The 23791-nt window shown below is 40.6% G+C and overlaps 1 protein-coding gene across 6 annotated transcripts in view; it reads right to left on the reverse strand.

Annotated features, from left to right (window-relative positions):
* Positions 1-19583, reverse strand: part of Il15 (interleukin 15) — a 67214-nt gene extending 47631 nt beyond the window's left edge. The window contains exons 1-3 of one of the 6 annotated variants that reach the window (XM_029532331.1): positions 19335-19403; positions 19105-19239; positions 18658-18775 (exon numbers count right to left, since the gene is read on the reverse strand). The gene's annotated coding sequence lies outside the window, so the exon portion shown is untranslated. Of the gene's footprint in view, positions 1-18657 lie in introns of all 6 variants that reach the window. The other 5 variants (XM_029532329.1, XM_021220641.1, XM_021220643.2 and 2 more) reach the window with 5 other exon arrangements.
* Positions 19584-23791: the final 4208 nt, after the last annotated feature.

Here is a 23791-nt window from a genome sequence, read left to right on the forward strand (position 1 = left end):
TGCAATCCTACCAGCAATGGAGGAGTGTTCCTCTTTCTCCATATCCTCGCCAGCATCTGCTGTCACCTGAATTTTTGATCTTAGCCATTCTGACTGGTGTGAGATGGAATCTCAAGGTTGTTTTGATCTGCATTTCCCTGATGATTAAGGATGTTGAACATTTTTTTCAGATGTTTCTCAGTCATTCATTATTCCTCAGTTGAGAATTTTCAACCAAGTGAGTCTTTGTAAGAGGGTTTGCATATTAACTTGAAGACTAACTCCTAGAGAGGAGATCTCTTACTTAGCATTTGATATCAGCAGCCCACTCCAAGACTTCATCTCTAGTCCACATAAGGAAGAGTGAATGCCAGGGAGGAGAGGAAAGGCAAAAACTGGAGGTACAATTCAACAACATCCCTCCTAGGGGATGCTAGCTTCTCCCTGCCCTTCTCTCCCCCACTCATCCTGTCATCTTCTTCTTTCCTTTCTCCCCTACCATGTAAGAACATGGGAAGATGGTAGCCCTCTCGGGAGCAGGAAACATCATCTCTCACCAGAACACAAATCAGCTGGATTCTCATTCCTAAAATCCCCTGCCTCCAGAATTGTAAGAAACAAACTCTCCCTGTTTAAACCACTCAGTCTCTAGAATTCTGTTATAATACCCACAGCTGACTCATAAAAATTATAACACATCCCTACCAGCCAGGAAATTTGATTTTCCCTTAAATATACCTGTAGAAAGGAATAAAATAACAGAAAAAAAAATGAAGGCTTTGCTTCTCAACAAAATCCTATGTGTTCTCACTGATATCCTAGTGTGGTTACTGTTGCTGTGATGCATACCATATGTAAGAGCGACTTGGATTGGAAATGGTTTAATTCAGTCCTCAGTTTATAATACATTATGAAGAAAAGTTAGGGCAGGAACTAAAGAGAGGTCGTGAAGGAAAACTGTTTACTGCCTGTTCTTATCAGCTGGCTTTTTTATATCACTCAGACTAGCTGCCCAGGGATGGCACCACCCACAGAGGCTGAGACCTCCCATATCAATCATTAATCAAGAAGATGACCTTAGGGGAATCTGGTGGGGCATTTTCTCAACAGGGGTTCTCTCTTCCCAGATGATCCTGGCTTCTGTGGAGTAAATAAAAAAAAAAAAAAAAAAAAAAAAAAAAAAAAAAAATCTGACAAGCCAAAGGAAACTAACATACTCAGATCTGATGAGCCATAAGATGAAGAAACGGAATTGAAAGTGAGAGATTCAGCCTGCCACCCACTATAGGCCAGTGCAGAAGCACTGTTAAAGCGAACTCACGCCTATTCTGGAGGAGCATCCCTAACTAAGGTCCCTCCATCTAAAAGTCTTCTTCAATCCTTCTTAGCTGGTCCAGGAGAAATTCAGCCTCTTAGGCCTCTACCATCTCCTCAGTGTCCAGCTTGAGGCAGTTAGAGTCAGAAGGAAGCTAGAAAGCATGCTACATGGACTGTAATGTTCCTGGCTTTAATATGGAAACATGGGCATAAGGCTCTCAGTATAAGACTAGATAATTAAATATAGTCACAAAAAAATTAGGGCAAGTAATAAAAATTAAAAATTGGGGGAATTAGCAACATGCCCTTCCCAAATAAAAGGCATAGGAAACACCTTGTAGCTTTTGAAGTTTAAAATTGCAATTTGAATGCATCTATAAGCTCAAGCATTAAGTTTGAGAAAATAACAGCAAATGTTAAACGTATTAGACAGGGGAGGTTTAGTTGCTTTCATTACTCATTAATCAAGCAACTATGAAATATATCTATGTAATCTTGTATAAAGGTACTTAGGCTATGTGGTGCTTGATAAGACTATGACCATGTCACTTAGCACTCTGCAAACACCATGTCTCATTCAAAGGAGACAAGAAATATGTTTACCTGTATTACCACCACTCTTAATGCAGTAACCAAGTTAAGACCCTTTGCTTTGTTTTTGTTAGGAAAAAAAAAAACTCTAGAAATGGTGAATAACTATTACTTTCTATGAATGTATTTTCTGTGTCTGGTTTTCCTATTCCTAACCTAGTGATCCACACCTTGAATACATCCCGTGCTGTGCTGTCAAGCTGTGCACAGTAGCCACAGCCCTACGTGACCATCTGAGAGTAAATGAAGTAAAAGAGAACAAACCAGAAATCCACTTCCTCCCAGGAGCCAACCACATCTCCAAAGCTGAAAAGCTGAGGCACATGCAATTTTGAAACATGACTTAGCCACCAGCCAGCAATACCACAGCATGTGTGAGTTAACTCAAGACACTTTCACCCACGGAATTGCAAAAGCAGTAATATCTACCTCCCAGGATGATTGTGCAATTCAGCACCTCATGCATGTGAGCTGTGTAAAATGGGCCATGGCACACAGAGAAGACTCAAATCTACTGTTGTATTTGTATTAAAATTTTATGTTTATATTTGATTCTTTTACTGCCGTTGGTGATAGGGCGATTGTGACATAAACTGTTTATCAGACCTAAGAACGAAAGCCAGTGGATTTGTACGTGAGATGATGATAGTCTACTTGAGATGACACACCTCTGGACAGGGTCTTAAAATTTTGAAGAAAGCTGTGAAAGATCATGAGGAGATGAACAAAGCCACACAGCAGAACAGGAGGGTGAGGTTTTCAAAGGTTGAGAGTTTGAGATAAGTTTCAAATAACATAGATACTGCGGAGGTAGAGGAATGAGAGTAGAGAAGATGTTAGAGGAATCAGGCCAAGTTGGTGGAAAGTGAAGCAAGAGGCAGAGAAGAAGCCCTGTAGTCTTTGCTCCTCAAAAAAATATATTTTCTTTCCAGCCATAGCCCAATCCATATCTTGTTTATTTGTAGGTTACAGCACCAAAATAGTCTAGCTAGGCTTGACTTTAATAGTGGTCACTTCTGTGTTCCTTCATTCCTTCTCCATGTTATCTTTATATGATAAAAGTATTGTGCATGTATGCCACTTTTAATTGGAGAAATAGATACGGAAAGCTGTTTCCTGAACTTTGGGGATTGGCTGTTAAAGATAAACTACCTCCCTCCTGTCCAGAGAAGTGTAATGAACACAAAAGATCCCCAGCTATGCATTTAAAATAAAGGATCTGCTTTTGATTCCTTGTGGTATTTAGATAAAAAGATCCACATAAAATGTCGTTATAATTCATTATAAAAATCAGCAAATCATCACAAAGCAATTTTCTAGTGCTGCCACTAGAGATAATTGTTTAACTATTAAAGTGTATGCTATGATTTATAGCAGTCACTCTGATTCCAATCACAATGTGATCACTCAGCACTGCCACAGAAGACACACCCCATCTGTTTGTCTCGGGAAATGTTGCATGACAACTGTAATGACGCGTGTACCTGCTATCACCTGCCGATAACATGCCGTCAGAAGAAACAACAGCCTAATGACACAGCTCAGCTCCTTCTGACAAATGGCCAGATTCAAATATTTCTACTGCCTCCTGCAGAAGTGAACAGAATGACCGCCACAGTCCTCAGTAATAACGCCATCAAATAAAGCAATCTAGAACACAGTGGTTATTTTGTTGAATACTGGTATACTTTTGACCATAAAAATCCCTTGGGGTCTATTCTGTCTACAGACAGTCTCACCAGCAGTGACTGCCATTCTCCTTTGCTTTAGTTATTCTTGCTGATGAGACCTCAGACATCACTTATTTTGAATACTTGGCCTTTTGTGCAACATAGAGAGCGGTTTACACGGTATATGTCAATCAACAGAGTAGCAACAGATTCTGGGAGTGATCCCAAGCATCATTTGTCTACAGCATTGCTTGATGGGCCCTTCCTGACAAGGAAACAAAGCTTCTAGCAGCGATCCAACAGCTTGCTGAAATGCTAAGACCCGGGCTTTTTTGATTAACCAAGTTTATTTGTCCGTTGGCATAACAAACTTCAGAGGCCTGGGTAAGGAATGTGGCTACTGCTTTCCCTCTCCCTGGCCTGGTCAGCAGACAGTATCCATACTCTCAGTTGTCATTTTTTTTTCTTCTATAGGGGTTATGTGTAATTATTTCAGGGAGAGCCAGTAGATCCCTGGCCTCCAAGAGAAAGGACTTAATTTAAAAGTATATCTTCTTTCCATTGACCTAATCAACTATTACTTGTTAAAATAGTTATCAGAAGGCCAACTATTACTCTGGTAAAGTAGTATTCATCAAGCCACTACTAAGGATGGTCATTTTTACCTTGTTAATTTTTAAAATTTTTTTCTCTGATTTATATTACTTCAATCATCCTCTTTAAATTCAGTATCAAGAAAGTGGGTTTCCTAGGCAACAGCAAATGCTGTGCCATTCCTTGTGGATCAAGCTTGCTACACTCTTAAGAATTGACTTGTTGAGGGGGGAACTGAAGGATCTGACAGATAGACATTGATAACTTGCTTCTTACATCAGGACAATATCCACATATGGAAGGCTGCCATGCTACATGACTAAATTACTGAAAAGTAGATTCTTTAACACACACACATTGAGAACAAAGACATCTTAAAAGGCTTTGCTATAACTTAGGACTTAACATATCCTAAAATGTTAAGTCATATGATTCAGGTGTGGTCGTCCCCTGTGCAAATGGTGTTTGGAGGCAGAGATTAGGGGAAGTACTTGCATCATGGAAGTCCTGGCTTCAGAAATAGATTATTCTATTGGTATCAATATTTGAATAGGTTGTACAGAGGAGGTAGAGCTGGGTCCTAGTTAAGGGAAGTAAGTGACTGAGGAAATGCCTTGGAAAGGTGAATTGATCCCTTCCTGTTCTATTATGCTATCTGCCCCCCCTAGCACCCTGAATTACACCTTTGCTCTCTGTCTTATTTCTACCACGCACTGTCTCACTATAGGCTGAGAGACACTGCAGCCATCCAATCATGGACTTTAAACAAAACTGTGAATCAAAGTAAATTATTCCTACTTTTCCCCCCTGCACTGTATGTCATATTGACACCAACAATAAAAAGTATAACACAGTTTTATAGAATACATATCCCATGTAAAAGCATAGCATAAATCATCTCCACATAAGCACGGGCCATAGCCTTCTAGGTGAGTAGCATCCAGTATACCCCTAACATTTACTAACAAGTATTTGTTTCTAAAAAGGCAGAATCTCTGTCTTTGGATTGTTCTCTGAACAACGGTAGAGGATTCACCATCTTTTATTATATTCCCATGCATGCTACCATGTTCCCATTAAGTTCCTAAAACAATAATAGCTTGTATCACATTGAAGCTGAAGAATTTTTGATAAAATCTGAATCCTCCTCAACATTGTCAGAGCTATGAAGGAGATGGGAAGCCAAGAAACAAGAACACACATTTTTAGTTCTGTCTTCAAATAGCTTCATGACCTTGGACAGCTTATCTTTGAAATACAGAAATTATACTGGAGGTGACCATAATTCAGTGTTGAAGTACCACATATAAGGTCATAGTTGACGACCACAGCATATATTGTCAAGGCTTTTCTTTCTTCAGAATACCAAATTTAGCAGCCCCAGAATTTGGTCTAATCATCTTTTTTTTTTTTTTTTCAGAAAAGAAAACACAAAAATTAAATGCATTGTGTAGATTTACACAGTGAGATAAAGTTTGGGTTCAACAATGTGTTTTGGGACCGACTACCCCCCTGCCCAGGGCCATTGCTGATGCTAAGGTCCTGTTCCCCAATTGGTTCTTGATCTGTCAGTAAAGAAGCCACGATACAATTGCTGGGGGCTTGCGGGTTGGGGGGAGGAATAGACAGGACATCCAGGTCCCTGGAGGAAAAGAGACAGGTAGGAGGTAGAAGAAGAATTTGTCATGCTTTGTCAAGCTAAACAGCCATGTGAGGTCTCAGGAGGAGTGGCAGTCTGTGGCCACTCACACAGGCAGGTGGTCAGGGGTATTTAGTAGGGACTAGATATATCTGAGCCACTAAAGTTTAGGGCAGGTGGAGGTGCAGAGATAAGAATATTAATAAGGGCATACTTTTCCAGGTGGAAGATAGTAGTACCCAGATATTGTGCCAAAAAGCAAGTTGAAAATGAGCAACATATGGGTCTTTTATCCATGGATGCAAGGAAAACTGGGTGGGGGGCTGGTAACAAAGTCCAATCCCAGAGCTTAAGCAAGGTAGGGAAAGCTACATGCAATACCCCCTCCCCAACACACATTAGTTATCCACTAGAGTTTACTGGCCTACCAAGAATATGTGAGCATTATGCTAGCTGCCCACACAAACTTCAGTTCCAAGATGAAGGCAACTTGTCCTAACTAAGTAGGATTGTGATGGTTAGTCTTGCAATTCTACATGGATTGACTATATATAAAGGTGTAGTTATTAGTAGACTTGGAGTTGCTGTTTTACATCTTAGAATTAGCTGTCCTACAGCATCAACACTATGACTCAAAATGCTACTACACTGCTGTGAATTCAATGTACTATTTGCAAATAGCGAGCTTAAGGGTCAGAACCAACCAGTGTTCCAGAATAATTCTCCTTATTCTAACCCACAATAGCTCAGCTATCCCACTTCCTCCTTGACACTTTTGCTAACAGCACCGACCTCTCCTTTTTGCACTTTCTGGCACACCATAAGTATCCTGTCTAAACATGCTCTTATCATTGCCTTCAGCACTTCCTTTAAGGTTGAAACAATGTTCTAGCCTCATTAGGTCCCAAGAACATTTCTTCACATTTCTGTATTAAATTCAATATTTACTATACCTTTTCATGCATACAGTTCTCCAATTTTGAAGAGTCACATTCTTCCTTACCCGCTTTGGAACTTGACATTAGCTTTTTTTGTTGTTTTTGCTTTTGTTCTGAGTCACCTATTCAGTCCTCAAACCACAATTTGTCATGGAGAATTGTGTCTCTACTGGGAGATGTTGTATGATCTGTTTTACTAAGGTATTACGCTAGCTAGTGACCATTTACTATTGAAAAATATAAACTTACTCTCTAGCAAACTTTCTGAACTCTCTAGTAAGTTTTAGTAATTTGTTGTTTTACATAGATTTCATCTATAAATTATGGAAGTTTACATTCTCTTAGTCACATTGTTATGCTTGCTGATTATTACCTGTGAAAACTACTAGCAAATAGTAGTCTTCATATGAAGACTGCAGAATCTAAAGTGAGACCTGAGTTCAAAGCCATTCTATCACCTTCTAACTGACAGCACTGAACAGACTATTTGAGTCATATGTGTCAGGGATAAGAACCAGACACACAGGAGAAGGAGATGTTGGATGGACCAGTACATTCTTAACAAGGGCAGCATGTCCTGATGCCTGTCTATGAAGGAAAACGATGCATTTAAAGACAGTCATTCTACACCAAGGGTACTCAACTCTAGATTGACAGCTACTAACTTCCCCATTAGATAATACATCTCTGGAGAGTTTCATGATTACTTATGTCTGTCTCTCCCATAACTTGGCAGAGAACCAGGCACAAAGAGAGTGATCAGTAAATAGGCACTATTGTTCAGCAGAACTGCCCTGATGTTAGCCTTCCAGAACTAATATCTACGGCTTGGAAGACCTGGTTGGTAAATAACAGTGGCTGGGGTTAAGAAAGGCCAAGGTTAATAAGATAAGTACATTCCTGGCAAGCCAAACAAGACCTCAGAAAACTTATGTCTCATGTTTCTTCACAAGCAACCACTAGGGCATTGCTTTACAAGAGTTAACATCTAAAATTATAGAATATAAATGTGTAAATCATCATTGGACTCACACTGTGACATTATAATTCTAAGATGATATATTTAATATTTTATATTCTTGTAAGAAGAGGCAGTAGATAAATTGCATGTCAACAGCATGCCTAGTTTTGTAAACTTCCCTTACCCTCTACTGTTGAATTGTTTCTAAAATACTTGCAAAGAAAATTAAGAAAACCAAAAGAGCCCTGTTTGAATGAATTTAGAGATTAGAGTTTGCCATATTTCCTTTCATTTATGAAAGCATTTTCTTTGAAATTGCAAATTTACCCACTCTATAATAAAATGTGGCATAAAATATTAAACAGTTCAGGGTTGGTTCTATTATGTAGTCTATATTCTAAAACATTCACATTTCTAATAATGAATCCGAGTAGCCTGCCTGCATCCTGGGTCAAATTATGCTCCTAGGGGATTTTAGTTCACATCTTGATCCTAAAAATAAGGAGTACACTGAGAGTTCTCAAAAGCCATATGTTCTGACCAGGGATAACCCATACTGATCAAAACTAGCCAAATACATTTCCTCAGACACTTAGTTTTCTTTACGCTCAACAACAAGGGGTGGCTTAGAGGCAACACAAATAGCATTTGTAAAGATCCATAATCTTACAGGCAAGGTGGCAGGCATACAAGGATTCAGTGCTTCTCTCATGTCAGCCTTCCTGACTCCGTTATTACAGCTCTGAGTATTTTCCATGCCTGAGAAGTTTCATAAATATGTTTCCATTAAACTGAGTCTTACTGAAGCTTTATTCCATATGTATAGTTCTGAATCAAACAATTCAACAAACAAATAATATGCACTAATAAATCAGTTATCCTTGAAATTGCTCTTCTTTCTTTTCCCAATCTATATTTTATATTTGTGATGCATGTGTCTGGTTGGTTGACTGGTTGGTTGATTGATTATTGTTGGTTGGTTGGCTGGTTGGTTGGTTGGTTGGTTGGATGGATGGATGGCTTTTGGACACAAGGTCTTACCAAGGTAGCCCAGGCTGACCTTGAACTCGGCATCTTTCTTCCTCCACCTACCAGTACTGAAATTGCTTGGTGAGCTCACAAAGGTAGAATGCTGACAAATTTCTAGGGGCAAGACAGGAGACTGGTATAAAGTTTGATTTTGCATTGAAGCCTTTATACAAGAAGTGACTGTTTAAAGACATACATGTGAAGATAGGCACTGGGTAGACAGAAAAAGTGTTTCAGAAGACAGCAGGCGGTGCAAGTTTGACATGCAAGCAAAAATATGTGACGTTTAACCTCCTTTCTTGAAGAGCTCAGAAAAGAGCAAGGCTTTCCCAAAGTCTTCACTGAGCATTGCTTCTCTCAGGGTAACCAGCTCTGTAATAATCCTTTGTGTATGTGACCTGACTCCTAAATAACAGTCTTGCAATTGGCCATAACTGATAATTTTTTACTTGCTAATTTACAGGCTATGCTCTTAGTAGTTTGATCTATAGGCCAGTACTCCAAATGACTAATATTTTCAACTGGGTAACCCACTTTTATTACAGTCTTGAGATTCCAAAATTAGTATCTCCTTTTCTTATTTTAGTTATAACCAAGATCTATCTAACCCTGGCACATTTAAATTTCCTATCTGTCAGGATTAATTCCCAACTCTTGTCTCATGCCTCTTGGTGACTCAAAACTTATCAAGAGTTTAGAATACAGACCATATATTCTAGGAACTCAACATTACTGAACTGGCAACTGAAGCAAACAATTTAATGGATAACTAAAATGTTAATAAGTAGATTCTCTTTGAAAATACCTCTTTCTTTCTCTCACTAGTTTATATTGTTCAGTTGGTTGATTGGTTGGGTGGATGGGTGGTTGTTATATGGTTTTCAAAAATGAAAACTTACACTGTAGCCCAGACTGGCCTTGACCTCAACATCTTCTTGTCTCTGCCTGTTGAGGACTGGAATTGCCAGGTATGGGCAACCCTGCCAAGTCTTTACTATTTTTTTAACCTGTTGGTTTTTCTTTAGAAGCATTGTATCATTCATTCATTCATTCATTCATTGAATTTCTAATAGAAACTACCGTATGCCAGAACCAACAATGACAGAGCTGTGTCAATGAGGAAAATAATAAAAATACATTTTCCACTATAGTTTACATTTTAACAGAAGAAAAGAATTGTTCACAAGTTATTAAATCAAGCATATACACATCCAGAGTTCCTTTTTATGAACATAAGAAAAGCTTTGAAAACTGAAACATTCTTTGTACTGTATCAGTTAACTAAACATTAAGTGAACAGGTATATGTCTCTATAAACTGCATTTAGTTCATTTTTGAATTAGTATCTGAGTATGTTTTATTGTTTCCATTTGCTCCATCAGATATTGTTTAACTTTTTAAAACCTGGAAGCCTGTATCCCTAATCATATTTGACCCTCTAAGTTTCAGACGAAGTATTACAAAGTTGCATTGTATTAGATAACAACAGAGATGTAGAGAAGGTGTGAGGTATCAGCTGTTGTTGGGCGTGCAATTTGAAGATTGGTGTTAACAGAAAGCTTCAATGTAAATGGGGAACTCAAGTCAAGCCCCAAAGGGGGAGGTAAAGGAGGGTGGACATATCTCAAATAAGAGAATTCTAGGCAAAAAGAAAATAACAGAAACTTCAAAGGATCTTGAGCAAAAACATAGAATGATGTTTGATAAGCAGAAACAATGTCTGCGTTAGCAAATCAGTAAACAAAGAAAAGGGAATAGAAGAGATAGTGAGCATACCAGTCATTATGACTGAATCTGGATTTTACTTAGAGGAGAAAACAGAGGAAGATTTGGAAAAGAACAGTAGTACGTCCCAAGATTTTTTTATAATACTACCCTTTGTAAAATATCAGCCTGTGGATATCCATGCCAGTCTACTTGTCAAAAGATGACATCTATGTCCTCTGATCCTGAGTGGAGGATGGCCTTATGAGTTCTATTTCCCAGAAGAAGGATACAAGTATGGCAGTCAGAATTGAACATTTTGTCCTTAAGTGTTGGCAGGCTCTACTTCCTGCCTTACAGGTGTTCAGGATTATATAAAGTGGACAAGGCAATTGATTCCCACTAACAAAAAGACCATTAGTAGGTATATTTACCACACGTAACAGGAGGCATCATGCCAAGCAGTAGATGGCCAGCACAAAGTGAACTTGGTGGAATTTTTGTAGACTCATATTACATTCTGTGGGCATTTTTTGTCTTAGTTGGCTTTTGTTTGTATATTATGGTTTCCGATGTTGTGTTTTTATGGGTCGTGTGTGTGTGTGTGTGTGTGTGTGTGTGTGTGTTTGTGTTTCTTGTGTTTTTACTTTTAAGATTTATAGTGTTTTTGTTTGTTTGCCTGTCTGTTTGCTTTGCAAGGCAAGAAATAATAGGTTCGGTTTTGGTTGGGAAAGGAGGTGGGATGGATCTGGGAGGATTCAAGGGAGGGGAAAACCAGGATATATGTATGTATGTATGTATGTATGTATATAGATACATACATCCTCAAACCCCTGGGTGTAAAGAAGTTATACTCAGCCAGAGGAAAAGTCTTGTGAAAGACAACTAAGTCACACAAGCAACAGGACAAGAAACAGATATGAAGTGCCATAATCCTGTGTCCACCATTGTCTTGGACCATAATGAACACATCCCAGGTCAAAGGGTACTGGTATTGATAGATATTACTGAAGGAACAAAATGGACTTTTGAAAGTGACAATTGACTGCATTTAGGTGCTAAGATTAAGTATAGGACCAGAAAAATAAGAGACTTTCAAGCTGGCTGTAATGGACCATACTTGTAAATACAGCACGGGAGAGGCAGAACAGGTGAACGAGAAATCAGAACCAGACCATACAGCAAGTTCCAAGGCAGTATGGCACTTTACCCCCCAAACAAATACTTGACTACTTAGAAATGAAACTGATTTTCCTCCTTGCTTGTCTAGGCATCAACAAATTTTCAAAGGAACACATAGTCTTGGGGCAAAGATCAAATCCAGGGTTCATTAGAACAGCCTATTCTCAGGTTATAGATTATATGACGTGTGTATCTGAATCTCTCATTAAGACCTGAGAAAGTTTTAAGGTCATGTCTTGCAGATCTGACCAGGTAGTCTAAAGGTTACATAGTACCGTATTGGTTCCTCTCTGGTGTTCAGATTCACAGACGAAGAGGAACCAGACTTGGGGGTGGTGTGAGTACTATCTCTTAATGGAATGAATCTCACTAAAACTCAAAGGAAACGCCAACGTTTAAAAAGATATTTAAACATAAAAGAAAAACAAATAAATGAAAAGAATATCAACTATATAAAAGAATGTCTCTAACTCTAACACCAGGAAGTATACAACTTAATTGAAAATGTATTGCTATGGAAAAAAGAGGAAGGGTCTAGGAAGGAGCCGAATATTCAAAAGGTGAAGGTAAAGGTCAAGAAACCTATCCTTTGGTGTTCACCACTCGAGTTGGTAGTGTTAACCTGGGAGAGCAGAGCCTAAAAATGAGGCAGAAAAAAAAAAAATCCTGTGCAATACCCAACTTTATTCAGAATATCAGAATAAATTTATGTTCTAAGGGTTTAAAAAGAGTCACCGGAGTAAATTGTCCAATCACAAGAACAAGCCACAGGTGGTAAAAAATATCTTTTTCCATAGAGGCCTATGAATGACAACAGCTGAAGGGAACTCACTCCTATCTGCTGTACCTGAGAGGAGAATGAAGAAACATTCTGAGAATTCTGTGTTGTGAAGAAACTGAGGTCACAGAACACATGTCTTGTTTCCTTGAAGTTTTCTCACATGTGCTCAGAATTCCCCTCACAGAACTACTTTCTTGGACTGTGCTCTGATTCTCTGGGAATAAGCCTGAACTTTTATAGGGCCTACTTTCTGCTTTGAGGGTAAAGAGAACTAAGGAACCAGGCCTGACTGAGTTTTGAACTGCTAGGAACCAGCGGCTATCACCGCCCTCCTTTTTCTCAGTTTTCAGTGGCTCTGTCTATTATAATTCCCCTGTTCATATCATCTCACTCTACACTGGAGGCAAGAGAAAGTCACTGTATTTTTAGGCCAGAGACCTCTGCACCCAGGAAACAAACAGCACCAGAAAAAGTGTATCCATAATTTAAAGATCTAATTTAAAACCTTCAAGTCTGAGCTACAGACAGCAATATAATAAGCCATGGGGTGAGAAGTGGCGAAGTGTCAAAGTCCATCATTGCTATCATTGAGATATTGAACACTATGGCTAAGTCAGTGCCGGCATGAGAAAAACAAATTAAATATAACTCACACTGACTTACTCATTGGTTATCTATATAACTTAAAAAATGGAATTGTCACCAAGTAACATAGGAAGGACTATGGGGACAGGTGGATTTCGGAGTAAAGTTGAGAATCCAACGTGTCGAACATGTACTCAGGGATGTTAGGTAGGCTTTGAATAGGAGTCTGGAGTTCACATGGGAGGTCATGACTAGACACACAAATTTATGAATCATCAGCATATGAAAGCAGTAAAACCAGTGAGCCAGGATGAGATCACCAGGAGAGGATCCCCAGTTCAGACACAAGGTGTAGAGACCCAGCTCTCAACTACTGGTTGAGAAATAAACCACTAGTAAAAGAATGAAACGGTAGCTGGATAGAGTAGGAAAGGGCCCATGGGAAGAGAAGCAAGAACTAGCCTATGGAGCTAACCACTACTACATTCTTGGACTCTTTAACAAGAAGTACATATTCAGGGAAGAAGTGGGCATATGTTGGTTGCAGTTTCCTCCCAGACTCAAACCTTTTATCTTCTAAAGAAGCTCCTTAAGTCACAAATTAAACAACACAAAATTGCTTCAGGAAGTCCCTGAAACTCAGAAGATTCACTAGGACATTCCCACACAGAGTATAGAATCAAGACTGCTGAGTGTTAGTCTCAGAAAAGCCAAGTTGCAAAGACAGAGGACTCTGAGATGAGACCAGCTGCCTAGAAGGATCAGGAATCAGACAGGCTACCGAAAAGAGGCTCAGATCAACCTAATTACCAGGAAAGGGGGCACACTTTAACCTTTTGAGCTGCCTGTAGGCTGTGCAGTGTGCTCTAGGTTTTCAGGTTTTAGGAGCTGTCACCTATGCTGAAGTGGGTTTTGATGATGCAGCTGGCTTTGAGTTATTACTGCTCTTATAAGTAATTCTCACTCATATTTCTGTAAGTAACTCAATTTTAAAAGTTGGACTTTGGTTGTTATGGTGGTTTGTATATTCTTGGCCCAGGAAGTGGCACTATTAGGATGTGTGGCCTTGTTAAAGTAAGTATGACCCTGTTGCAGGAAGTGTGTCACTGTGGGGGTGGGCTTTGAGACCCTCCTCCTAGGCCAGTCTTCTATTTGCCTTCAGAACAAGATGTAGAACTCTCAGCTCCTCCTGCACCATGCCTGCCTGGATGCTGCCATGCTCTTGCCTTGATGATAATGGACTGAACCTCTGAACCTGTAAACCAGCTCCAATTAAGTATTGTCCCTTATAAGAGTTGCCTTGGTCATGGTGTCCCTTCACAGCAATGAAACCCTAACTTAGACAAAGTTATCCCTAGTTTGGTAGGTTGTGGGCTTCATACATAGGGTGAATAGTAGTGTGTGTGTGTGTGTGTGTGTGTGTGTGGTCTTGTATCTCCTCAAGAAAAGCCTTCTCACACAGCAGCATGGAATTCTGGTTTGTACAAAAGAGTCTAAGCGTAGGGAAATCTCAGATACAATTTTTTTTTCTATATGGTGGGATATGACAGATGTGGTGGGAAGGAATATAATAAAAACATTAGGCTATATATTTCTTGATAGGAGAAATTAGAACAGAGGCATGATTGCAGGACCTGGATCTATAAGACATGAGAAGGAAGCATTGCCCATTCAAGCCATGCATACGCTCAGTCCCACTGATCACCGGGAGACCATCCACAGCAGCCAAACTAGGTCCATTAAAGCTCCCACTCTGCCCAGTTAGCCAGAAGCCCAGGGGAGAGGTGAAACTAGATCAGACATCTCCCTGCGCACCCTGTCACTTGACAAAGGGGAGTAAGGCACAGGGACTAAAGGAACTAAAAACCCACACTCACTATGTGTAGGGGAGATTTGACAGATGAGCCTGGTTCTCCTTTCCTGATGCCTGAGGAATGACACCCCCCCAGCGTGCGTGCACACACACACACACACACACACACACACACACACACCTATAACCCTTCCCCAACATAAACACAAAATACAATTGAAAAAAAAAAAAAACATACGTTTATGAAGATTTTCAGCAGAGGGACAGTTCCTTGATTGCCTCAAAGCTTGGTCATGATTTCTCAAAAGCTGTCTCGTCTTTTACAGTTCAAGTGGAAAGTTCAAGAGTAAGCTGTCCATCTAGAACTGTGACTCTGTGACTCAACGTTATTGGCCACCAACAACATTGCCAGGGCCTCTTTCTGTTCACAACAATGAGTTCAGCTCCCTTCCCCCACCAATCCTGTGGTCATTTCTTCCCTGTGCCCCACCCTTGACCATTTTCAGTTTCTATTTCTTCATTTGGCAAAATAATTTCTATCAGCATCCTAATGTGGTCTGTGACCTCTCAAAAAGACAGAAGAGATCATCAGCATTTGGAGAAAACACACATATTTTACGGAGTAGGTTCATAGATCACCATCACACTGTATAGTTCTGTGCCCTGTAGTGTGATAAAGCACTTAAACACACATGCATTCAAACACTCCTGTCTCCAGACAGAGAATGTGTGTAAACACTGATAATCAATTGGCTCAAATAACCTCACTTTGATGATTCTGACCTCAGCCACTGGACTCCTTACTTTTCTTTTAACTTTCATTATCATGGTGTGTGTCTGCATGGTGGGGGTGACAGGGTCATGTGGCATGGTATATATGCGAGTGAGGTCAGAGGACAACTTTATGGAATGAGTTCTCTTTTGACCTTTGAACTCAGGTCACCAGGCTTATGTAGCCAGCTCCTTTATTCACTGGCCAAGCCACGTCACTGGCCCAGGATAACACTTTAGAAAAGGATAGCATTAATATACAACAAAATAATTGCTCAAATGATGGCCAGTGTCTGCTTCCTGGCAGAGATGGGCGTGTGTGTGTGTGTGTGTGTGTGTGTGTGTGTGTGTGTGTGTGTGTTTCCTTTCTCACTGTACTAAACACAAAGAACATGACACCCACAAAATGAGAATTGATACGAGTGAGCCTTAAGCTCAGCAGCAGATCCTACTCCATTAGGGAGGGACGGCAGCACCCCATTTTACAGTTTTCCTTTCAGTACAGTAGGAATAAACATGGAATGGCATTAGAATTCAACAGAACTGTGCCTAGGACAGGCTGGCATGGTGCCTTCCTCTTAGTAACTTTCAGGTTCACACTAGGCTCCTTCTGAACATGTTAATAATTTTTACTTCAATATCTGTTAGGATTTCTAGGCTAACATTGATTTTTCCATCCACTAAATCCAAAAACAATTGCAAATAGCCCTTCTTTCTGCTGACAGCTGCTAACATACACACAAACACACATGTATACAAATCTATAGGACATATAAATATATGTATACATGCATATGTAATTTTGATATTAGTTAACTGAAACACCATAAAATAATTCATCAATTGCATGCCATTTCGCCCTAACAACACTCCTTTTTACTCAACATCCTGATAGAATGTTTCCTCCCACCAGTGCAAAGGCAAGCACAAACCTCACGCAATGTTGAGATGCAACCTCAAGTATGATGTAATGGGAGATGCTTCTCCTCCCATCTCTCTTTGAGTCCTAGCTTCCTATGTGGATGCGTGGAATGCCAAGCAGAGAGATTCAGATACAGAAGTCAATCCAGATTTACCCATTATGAGTCATTATTTTAAAAAACTGATATACATTAGGCAGATATTTCCATTCAGAGATCATGAATTTCTCTAAGGGATCAGATGCATACAGATATTATGTGATTAGAATCCTTAAATATATAATTAATAATATCAGCTATAGAAGTAATTAGAAGCCAAAATTCTAGCAACATCGGCCCAAAATAAATTAGTAACTGTCACTGTCAAAACTGTGGGAAAACTGTTGAATAGGAAATTATTTCATTTTTATCAGCATTGCAATCTTAGCTCTGTCTGGGATGGACGAGGTTAACCCTCCCAAGACCTGTTTCCCTGCAGAAGTCATTGAGTTATATGCCATATGCACGAATATTTATAGACAGATGTCTAGTACGACACTCTCTAAACACGTGTATACTTAGAACAATAGTTGGGGGCTAGAATTTAAGTTGTTGACTGTTATTTGTGTAACAGGCTGTGGGATGAAGACATTATTTCCTGGGTTGTGGTTAACCAGCATTCAGAAGAAAAGTTACATAAACAGAGATCGGATTCTAAACGTTTTAAAGCCTTGGGTCAAATAGCCATTTATAAAAGCTGACTGGTGTTACAAATAGTTCCCTCAGGAAAATCCACAAAGCTCCTTTTTTTTTTTTTTTTTTTTTTTTTGTTTTGCTTTCCTGAAATCACGGAGCAGCAGCACACAGCTCAACTGCAGTGCTTCCCAAGGTCAAAATTCTGTTTCCAAATTGTTTCAATAACCTTAAGCCATTTTGTTAAAATCCTCAAAATTAGTTTATATATATATAAAAAAAAAAATCCGTGTCATTGACAAATGTTATATTATGCAATATAGCCACGGGCACTTCTTAGAATTGAAACAAGATTTAACTAGGAAAGCACCATCGCATTTTTCCTCGAACCCACCAGCAATCTGCAGGAAAATTCCAAGGAGAAGTAGCTTCCCGCCACACTGTGGAGCTGCCCCTGCCTGCCCATCGGCAGTCAGCGGTAATATCTAAACCACTAGAAACCTGACAGGGGTCTGAACTAGGGAAAACCTGACCCCCCCTATCATGTTGCAAAACAGATCACAAGGCAAGAGGACCCATTCGAGTCAGAATGGGACTGCAGACTCCCAGAAGGGAAAAGGAGAAGCATAAAGATCAGGGGACAAGCAGCCACATTTATAACAAGCTTGAAGCAATTTCTGACACTTCCACATTTTAAGTAAAACTCCCGAGTTTATTTTTTATTCTAAAAGCCTAAAATAACTATAGTTTTGTCTCTACTCCTTTATTAATATTGTTGTTACTTCTTGAGTCGCTTCTCTCTTATCAATCCCTCTAAACTTCCTTCAAGAAATCCTTTAAATTTTAGTGAGTATTCAATGTTGATAAGGATCTAACTTGAGGTGGCAACCTTAGTAATCTGTTTATTTACCAGCTCAGATTGGAGAGTCCTGGCAGGTCAATGGGGCCTCCCTGGCGCCACCAATGAGAGTATCAGAAATCAATTTAAAATCACCAGTGGAAAGTAGCTGCTGCCAGTCACCTCATTTCCATTTCAGCTTCTGCGGGACTCTGTCTGGTTCTATCTGGAACCTGGATCGTTAATGTCGTTTGGATATTAACATAATCTTAAATGCAGGGGGAGGGGCTATAGTCATTCTTTTGAGCTTCCCATTCTTGCAGCTTTGCACTCTCCAACCCAGTTGAGAGAGCTGGGTTTTCATCTAAAGCCCACCTGAGTGAGGATTTTATTTCAGGACATTCTTCCCCCCTTATTGCTTCCCTTCATCTGGCATTTCAGACAGACAACTGCTTTGATTAAACCTTGAGCTAAGCTATAGCTAATACAGACCCAGGCCTATGGCCATCCCTGCACATTTATTTCCCTAGAAAAAGCATCTTCAACAAGGAAAAGGTGAGTAATTTTTGCAAAGGGAGAGAGGAGAGAGAGAGAGAGAAAGAAAGTCTATAGCAGCCATCCATTCGCCGGGGCCAGAAGTTTGAAAGAATGTGGCAAGCAGAGAAGTTAGTACCTTTCCTGACCTCTCTGAGCTCTGTTAGATGTGGAACTCAGTCTTCCAAACACAGCAGGATCCTGTCTTCGTCCAACTCTGCAACTGGGCGGGGGGCAGTCCTGCCCTGGCAAGGTCCCTGCAGCGTGTAACGAGATGCACTGCAAGTCTTTTGGACGCAGAAAATTGGGAGAGACTCGCAGAAGAACCCGCAAGCTGCAAGGGGAGGATGGAGAAGAGAACTCCGGGGAAGAGTGGCTGGACAGAAGGGGACACTCTGCATACAGTGCCACTGAGTATTGAAGTCTTGGTCAAGAGGGCGGGGCGGCCTGGCCCGCAGCTGGAGTGGAGAAGGGTGCCTGAGCAGAGCCAGAGCTGGGAGGGGCCCGGGGCGTAGGCTTTCGGAAAAAAAAAAAAATTCCATTGTTGGATCCACCACCACCAGCACTACCACCTCCCATTCTGTACCTCCATCGGGTTCTGGTTGAAGGGTGCAGGATGCAGGGCAGCAGCCAGCGCGAGCAATCGAGGCACAAGGAGCGAATCAGCTGGGGTTTCCCCGGTTTCCCCCAGTGCTTTCCAGCCGGGGAGTCCCAACGCCAGCTTATAGAAAAGTGAAAGAGAAAGAGCCCAAGCTGAGGCGGAGATCAACACCCTGGGGAGGTTGCAGGAGGAGCACATGGTCCCGGCCACCTTACCAGGTGCCCACATGATTCTGCCACTGCCAGGTCCCCAGGGTGCAGAACCTGAAGGGCAACTGAGAGCAGAGAGCAGTCTCCTCCCCCTGGGCAGTTGGCCACAGCCTCTGTGTGTCCTGGAATGCCTTTGCCTCTGTGAAGTTTCAAGGAGTTGGCCTGAGTTCACAGGTTGCTTGCATCTATGGCAACCAGCCTTGCAGGGAGGCAGTTTGGCTTCCCCATAGAAGTCGGGAGGAGATCTGGACAGAGCCCGCACCGGGAGGAAAAGGAAAAGGACCTTTGGGTCTGGAATGGGCGGTCCTCCAGAGCAACCCTTGACCTGCTTCAGAGTCTGGAAGAGGGAAGTTTCTTTCTGAACTCTTACTAGGAGGTGCCTGGGCACTGTTTGGGGACAGTAAACTTCCACTAAATTGACCCCTCTTGGGTCATTTTTCCAGCCTAATTTGTAGCTGAATGTAAAACATTGCACATGTATTTTGACGGGAAACAAGGCGTGGGTAAGGCGGCATCCTTAGGAGTTAACTATGTCAATTATGTGTCTATTCCAGACAGCCAGAGAGCTGGGAGTCCCAGCTTTGGCATCCAGATGAATCATTGAAAAGACTCAGTGACTGTGGTTCCCACAGCTTTTAAGGAAGCCAGGAGAAAACGATGAGGCCCTTGGCACCTAATTAAACACAACTATCTTCTGTGTTTTTGTGTATTACACACAAAAAAATGGTAAAAACTAGAATATTTGAACGACTAATTATTAAATGTGTGTGACGTTACACATAAAATCATTGTTATGGGAGTCTGTTTTCACAAAATTATCTTGTATCCCTTCAAGGTTTATATTTGAAACAATAATACACGTTTTGGTAACAATCACACCAAAATTTATGTATAATAAAATAAGTGAAAATATGTATTTTACAACCATTTAAAATTTTACTACCATTATAAGTTATATTTAAAGATATATATATATAAATCTGACTGGAGAGATTGCTCAGCAGTACAAGAGCTTGTTGTTCTTGCAGAGGTCTGGACTTCCATTCTCAGGACCAGACTGAGACGCTCCACTAACAGTTGTAACTGCTGTTTCAGAGGATCCAACAGCATTGGTCTCCTGAAGGACCTGCACTTACACATGCACACACGCGCACACACACACACACACACGCACATGCACACACACACATACAAATACATTTTTTAAATCGATATTCTTTTACTACAGGGCAATACAGTGAATTGTCTTGAACAGCTTCAATGAGTTTCAAACCCAACCACTTTTCCATTTCACACTGAAGCCCTGCTTTGTGAAATGAGCATGCACTATGAAAATAGGCCTGAAGCTGGACTGAATTCCATCACAATGATGTACTAGCAGTAAACATCACAGTATGTGAGTGATGTAGAGGTGAGCTAGTAGGTCAATATCTCATGCCTCAACTTGGACCAATTCAGAGCTCTGCGTACCCTTGCAAGGTGACTCCTCTCACATCTCTTCAGATTGCCCTATGTCTCCTATGTGCTGTTCAACTGGTAGAGGAATCACGTGACCATCAATAAGACACATCATGAACTACACCCAGTACCTCCTTGCAGGGCTGGTTGCTGCTTTGGCCAGAACACACAATGCACCCCAGTTGTCCTCTTCTGTCCATGTGCTCTATTTCTTGTTCATGTGCAGCCACTTTTAGCAGAAGTTCACCAACCCTAGGATCCAGACCATGCTGGTCATCCTCAGGACTGATCAGGCATCCCTGTCTAACAATATACCTTTATACCATGGCAGCTGCCACAAAGTATTAAATATTCTGAGCTACTGGAGAATTTTCATAATACTTATAAAACTTAGAGAGTGCTTTCCTCATGAGATGAACTATACAGAGTACTCTAAGTATATGAAAAACAATTAACTGGCCTTTAACTGCTGATCCCACTTCAGACATATACAATGGGTTTCAAAATAAGATGGCAAATGATATATGAGGTATTTATGCATTTGTGGTAAGAATAATGCTGATGACAATGAAGTCAATTGGAGAGTTGTTGCCATGGGATTCATTGTGTCCTACTATTGCCTCTCAAACATGCAGGACAAATTTGTTTTCTTAATTACAAATATAAGAGGAATTTTTAAATGACTCACCAGTGCCCACAGTTCAGTGACATTCACTAAGTGGCATAATTTGTTTTTGTTGTGTTCCACTCCAACAAAATTTTAATATATGCAGTTTGTAGTTTCACTTGCCACAGGCAAATTGGCAAGATATTGAAAATCACTCACACCAATGAACAAGTAAATTCCACCACATAAATTAAAAGAAAGACTGAGATTGATAGAATAATCTTGAAATTGCCTGAAGAAAACTTCGACAGTTACGATGGGAGAAGGGATGAGAACAAACTAACTAAACTCATAGAAGAGGCCATGGCAGTCATTTTCAAAGAATGAACAAGAACGTCAGAGTTTGGGAAGTTAAATAAAACATCTGATGGTTTTCCAAAGATTAACTTTGCTGTATTTAAAATAAATTACTAGATGGGTACATGGCTCATACTCACTTGCTGGTGTTCAGAATTCTAAAACTGAGGGGAGTGACAATTCTGGAATTTTGATTTCTTTAAAATAAATCACAGAAATGTTATAAGAATATGCTTTCATTTTAATCCCAAATGTGGTGATGTGTGGCTGCTGACAGTCTGAAGCAGTTGACAATGATTCATCTCCTGCTTGAGCAGAGGTGTGGTTTTGCCAGCTGCAGATAGTTTCTGTGATTGTGTGAAGACATTTGGAATTTTAGGATCTCTCTCTCTCTCTCTCTCTCTCTCTCTCTCTCTCTCTCTCTCTCTCTCTCTCTCTTCCATCTACACTCCCCTCTTCTTCTTTCTATCTAGTGACAGATGGTAGAACCTGGGGCATGAAGTGTGAAAAAAGAATAACCCACAAAGTAGCAAAGACCAGCTGCAATCAAAGAAGAAACAAGAAGAAACTAGATTCACAGATATCTCTCTCCTTCATTCTCTCTTACTTAGTGATGGGGGTAGAACCAGGGGGACAAAGAGTGGGAAAAAGAGGAACTTACAAAGTAGTTAAGACCAGTGGCAGATCATAGTTCAAGGTGTACATGGGTTACAGAATGAGATTCTGGAAAGGAAAAAAAAGAAAAGAAAAGAAAAGAAAAGGAAGGAAAAGAAAAGAAAAGAAAAAAGAAAAAGAGGGAAAAGGAAGAAAAGAAGAGAAAATGAGAAAGAAAAGAAATTGAAATAACTTTTTCAACAGATTTTTCTAGTCAAAGAGAAGCAGTTAAATGCTACCCTGTGAGATCTGATGAAAGCAGCCCATAGCAGTGGCCTCATTCACACTAAGGGTAAGAAACATGGCAGGAATTCATTGGTCCTTTGGTCTATGGAAAGTGGCCTGCTTCCTCTCAAATTGCCTTGAAAGTATATGGAAAGTGTGCAGACCCTAAGATCCTCTCTCCCCCTGTGTCCCTCCCTCCCTCTCTTCCTCCATCACAGTGAGGAATTACATTTGCTTGTCAAGGGCTGTGAGGACTCAGCTATGCTAGCCACTGTGTCTGGAAATCTTATACAGTGCTTCCAGGCCCATGTTGTTTGTAATTATTTTTAGTTTGAGCTCACACGGTAATGGGGTATGTACAGTATGAAATTCGATGCAGTCACACAAGTAAGAACAGGTGTGAACACTCTTGGGCTCACAGCAGTCAGCAGCACTCTAAGATAACACCTCCACCTTCATTTTGTAAGGATTAAATCTGTAGGGACTTCCCAGCCCCCTGTAGACACTGGACCACCTGCAGTTATGATCTTAGAATCTAACAGAGCTGCTCTAACTCTCCACTGCCTGCTGAGAGGACCCTTTTGTTGTCCCAGAAAACAACTCCACCTGTGCCTTACTCCTTGGACCCGCCTATGGATATTCGGACCTTCTCCGGGCACCTTCACAGACTGAGGATGGGACTGGGGAATTTTTCCATGTTATTTAAACTGAGTTCGGTCATTAAACCTGGGGCCTCGATCAGAATTTCTTTGTCCTGGCCTCATTTTCCTTTCGCAGCCTATTCCCCCTCAGGACAGTCCCACCCTTCAGGATGAACCTAGACCCTAGACCGGAGTGAGTGCTTCTGCTGGCAGAAACACTCATAAATCAAGGCTGAGGAAGAATTTTCTGCATTTGTTTCTCTCTTCCTGATTTTTGTCTTTAGTTTGTTTGTTTGCTTGTTTGTTTGTTTTGTTTTTTAATGCTAGGGTAGATAGATTGTTTTTGTTTTTTCCATTCACCTCAGATTACATGACAGTCGATTGATACATAATATCTTGAACTTAAGCAGTCTGGCTTGAAAACGGACCTGTATGCTTGGCTACTTCCAGACTGATTACCACACTCCACAGCTTCTGAAACACACACTGGAGAAGAAATCATCGGGAGCCTCTCAGGTAAG

This window comes from Mus pahari, chromosome 20, assembly GCF_900095145.1.
Source record: "Mus pahari chromosome 20, PAHARI_EIJ_v1.1, whole genome shotgun sequence".
Taxonomy (NCBI): Eukaryota; Metazoa; Chordata; class Mammalia; order Rodentia; family Muridae; genus Mus; species Mus pahari.